Raw genomic sequence first — 5,000 nt, 5'->3', positions numbered from 1 at the left:
CTAATTCCTCATTGCTTTCCTTGTGCCGTTTATACGGTTGCTCATTAGTCCTTTCTGTACACACGTGGCTTCGAGATGTTCAGCTACCACTATGCATAAGATACACATGCACAAATATGTATAAAATATACATACATGCATACATACATAAATATACATATATATGTATACATATGTGTATATATATATGTATATATATATATACATACATATATATATATATAAATATATATATATATATACATATACATATATACATACATATACGAATATATATATAATGAATATATATACATATATATGTATGTATATATTTTCATTACACACATTCACACACACACAAACACATATATGTATGTATGTATATATATGTGTTTATAAATGTGGTTGCACACACACACACATATATACACACACATATATATGTATACACACACACACATATGTATACAGAAAAAAGGGGGAAGTGAGAGATATGTGTCTACAGTTTTTTTTGTCTATAGGTATAAACTTGAATACTTTCGTGTGTGTACATATGTGTGTGTGTGTGTGTAAGATTACTTGTAAAACTGGGACTAGCTCCAGCTGAAAGTTTGTACAAGTATACATACATGCACATGTGCATATATGTATGCACACATATGCAGATATCTCTCTCTATATAAACGGCAGTTTGTCTGTCTGTGTGTCTGTTAGGTTGTACCCTCACCCTGACCACGGCTTTCAACCGATTCTGATGAAACTTGACACACACATGCCCAATGTCATAATTCAAAACTAACGCAGCGAAAATTTGAAAAGTTCCCCCACTTCTGAAAGAAATCGATAAATTCGACATGGGTCGAGAATCAGAACACAAACCACAGACTGTCTAGGGGACGCAACTCGACCTTTTTAACTCTCAAAAAAATTTACCATCATTTTTTTTCCATTTTTTTGCTATTTTTTGGCTATAACTCTCTAAAAATGCTTTATAGTTATTTCCCTTACAAACCCGAGCAACGCCGGGCGATACTGCTAGTTTACCTATATGTGTGAATGAGCTCCACTATACACACATTCAGACACACACTCACACACACACACATACATACACGTGCACATGCACACACACACACACAAGCACACACACCCAGATACAAAATGTAACCATTTACCATTTCATAAAATGTGGGTCTGCTATGGCCATGGCACTGAGATCTTTCCAAGACAACCGAAGATTTCAAAGACTATGATGCCATTCCACAAGACTCTGAAGTTGAGTGAAAGTCAGTTGACTAAAGACAAATAAGAAAGTCAATATCTTGCTAACCAACCACATGGTTCCGGGTTCAGTCCCACTGCGTGGCATCTTGGGCAAGTGTCTTCTGCTATAGCCCCGGGCCGACCAATGCCTTGTGAGTGGATTTTGGTAGACGGAAACTGAAAGAAGCCTGTCGTATATATGTATATATATATAAGTGTGTGTGTATATGTTTGTGTGTCTGTGTTTGTCCCCCTAGCATTGCTTGACAACCGATGCTGGTGTGTTTACGTCCCCGTCACTTAGTGGTTCGGCAAAACAGACTGATAGAATAAGTACTGGGCTTACAAAGAATAAGTCCTGGGGTCGATTTGCTCGACTAAAGGTGGTGCTCCAGCATGGCCGCAGTCAAATGACTGAAACAAGTAACAGAATAACAGAATCTAAAGATTTCTAGAGACTCTGCCATCTCTCTTGAGGTCCCTGTTGGTCAAGGTTGTCCAAACATGGGTGTCTCTTCTCTCTAACTACACTGATGTTTATTCGAGGTAAACGCTGCCACCTTGGGCTGATAGAAGTTGGTGCCAGTGTTGTCATAGCTGTTAACATCAGTCGAGAAAGGGCCAGAACAGAGAATGTAAAGCCTTTCGTCAACCCCAAACCCTTCACGGGTCCGCCAATCTACTGCTCTGGATTGATGCCTTTTTATTAATCCTGAAATGCTGAATTGACTGGTGCCACTTAAAAAGCACCCAGCCCATGCCACTTGGATGGTGTTAGGGCATCCAGCTGAAGAAGAAATTATGTCAAAGAAGACATCGGAGCCCAATTTGGTTCTTTGACTCACCGGATACTAGTCAAACTTTCCAACCCATTCCAGCATAGAAAAACGGATGTTACATGAGGATGAAGATGACTCCCACCCCCAATGAGATTTGAACTTGGATTGCTGATTTTGTTGAGTATGTAGTGGGTGATTGGTGCTTTTGTATTGGACAGGAATTGTGTAGAATTTGTGTTGTTTCTTCATCATCATCATGTAATGCCCACTTTTCTATGCTTGCATGGATCAGACAGAATTTGTTGAGCTAAGTTTTCAATGACCAGATGCTCTTCCTGTCTTTGACCCTCAGGGTCACTAAAATAAAGTACTCCTCCCACAAATTTCAGACCTTGTGTTTATATTAGAAATAATAATAATAATAATAATAATCCTTTCTACTGAAGGCTCAAGGCCTGAAATTTGTGGGGAGGGGACTAGTTGATTACATCGACCCCAGTGTTTCACTGGTACTTAATTCATCAACCCTGAAAGGATGAAAAGCAAAGTTAACCTTAGCAGAATTTGAACTCAGAACGTAGCAGCAGATGAAATACCGCTAAGCATTTCACCTGGCGTGCTAACAATTCTGCCAGCTCACTACCTTAATAATAATAATAATAATAATAATAATAATAATAATAATAATAATAATAATATGATGATGATGATAATAATCCTTTCTAACATAGGCAGAAGGCCTGAAATTTTTGGGAAGGGGACTAGTTGATTACATTGACCCCAATATTTCACTGGTACTTAATTTATCAACCCTGAAAGGATGAGGGGCGAAGTCGACTCCCAACAGAATTTGAATCAGATCATGAAGACAGACAAAATATCGCTAAGCATTTCACCCAGCATGCTAACGATTGCCTTCAATAATAATAATAATAATAATAATGATAATGATAATGATAATGATAAATAATAGTTTTGTATTTTTGCCTCAGGGGCATCTTGGGGGAGAAGATTAAGTTGATTACATCAACCCCAGTGCATAACTGGTATTTATTTAATCGACTCAAAAGAGGATGAAGAGCAAAGTTGACCTCAGCGGAATTTGAACTCAGAACGTAAAGATGGATGAAATACCACTAGGCATTTCACCCAGCGTTCTAACAGTCCTGCCAGCTCACCGGCTTCAATAATAATAATAATAATAACAACAACAATTATTGACATTTTTGCACTGTGTCTGAGGTGTTCATGGGAGACTGGAATATTGTTTCTTCCTTATTTTGGTCATTCCTCATAATTAACCGCCTGTCGTCCTCCACCCCCACCCCCCGACTCCCAGCTGGATCAATGTTTCTCTGATGACCTCATTCCAATATTTAGGTCAAACCTGGTCAAATAATACAGGAGGTTTTTTTTTTTATTTTTCTGTTATTTATTTTTTTTGTAAGTTTTGTTGTTGTGGTTGAAAAGGAAATTAAAAAGTTTCTGTTGTGAAACAGTTTGAAATCTGGTGTTTGCCACCATCATCCCCCACCCCACCACTACAACTACCACCGTCACCATCACCACCGGCATCACTACCACTACTATCACCACCACCACCAATAACAATAACACCATCACCATCACTACCACCACCACCACCACTACCACCACCACTACCACCATCACTACTACCTCCACCACCACCACCACCTTAACGCAGTAGCCTCCACATCCCACTGCCAATACAACCACCACCACCACCACCACCAATATCGATATCCTTGCTTTTACCTGCACCACCACCACCACCACCACCACCACCACCATCTTCATGATCAATGTTGTGCTATCATCATTCTAATCACCACTTCCATTCCTACCTTGTACCCCATCATCATCATCATCATCATCATCATCATCACCATCATCAATAACAACTACAACAACAAACCTACTCCCTGCCCATTTTCATCTTTACCTGCCAGGGTATAACCACCTCTACACCCAGCACTGCCTCCACCATCACCACCACCACCACCACCACCACCACAATCACTACTACTCCAAGCACTACCACAACCACCACCGCCGCCGCCACCACCACCACCGCCGCCACCACCACCACCACCACCACCACCACCACCACCATCACTACTACTCCAAGCACTACCACCACCACCACCACCACCACCGCCGCCACCACCACCACCATCACTACTACTCCAAGCACTACCACCACCACCACCACCATCACTACTACTCCAAGCACTACCACCACCACCACCACCATCACTACTACTCCAAGCACTACCACCACCACCACCGCCGCCGCCGCCGCCGCCTCCGCCACCACCACCAGCCACTATCACCGCCGCCACCACTATCACCACCACCACCGCCACCACCGCCACCTCCACCACCGCCACCACAACTATCATCTTTTACCATTTTATCTTCCAAAGGAACCTAAATAATAAAAGGGATCCATCCCCGTTGCTGACTCACACAAACTGCAGACTGAGTGCAATCTGTTGAATGTTGCCATCTGTTGCCGCTGCATGTTTCTGCATGCTGCATTTCATTAAGGCAACCGCTCAATGCAGGCCAAGCCCTGCACATATTTGCATATAATCTTGTCAGTGTAAATCCCGTGCACGGCTTAAGCTTAATCTCTGCCGTCTGTTTGATTTTGTTCAACAAACTGGAAACGATCAACAACAACAAAAAGGAAGCTTCTATATAGCACAAGGGATTGCTAGAAAGAGCAGCTAATTCATTGTTAGATCATATCCCCCCATCAAATTTCTGTCGAAATACATTGATTTTTAAAATAATGAAGAATTTTGATGTTATGAAGCTGGTTGTTGGAACATAACCTAAAATTTTGATGGAAGATTTTAAATTTAGATCCCTTTAACCCTTTTCTTATCATATTTTTGTCGAAATGCAAAAATAATGAAGAATTTGGTAGAATAACTTTATTGTTATTAA

The sequence above is a fragment of the Octopus sinensis genome, linkage group LG26 (genome assembly GCF_006345805.1).
Source record: "Octopus sinensis linkage group LG26, ASM634580v1, whole genome shotgun sequence".
NCBI classification, from domain to species: domain Eukaryota; kingdom Metazoa; phylum Mollusca; class Cephalopoda; order Octopoda; family Octopodidae; genus Octopus; species Octopus sinensis.
Note: the sequence above shows the minus strand (reverse complement) of the source record.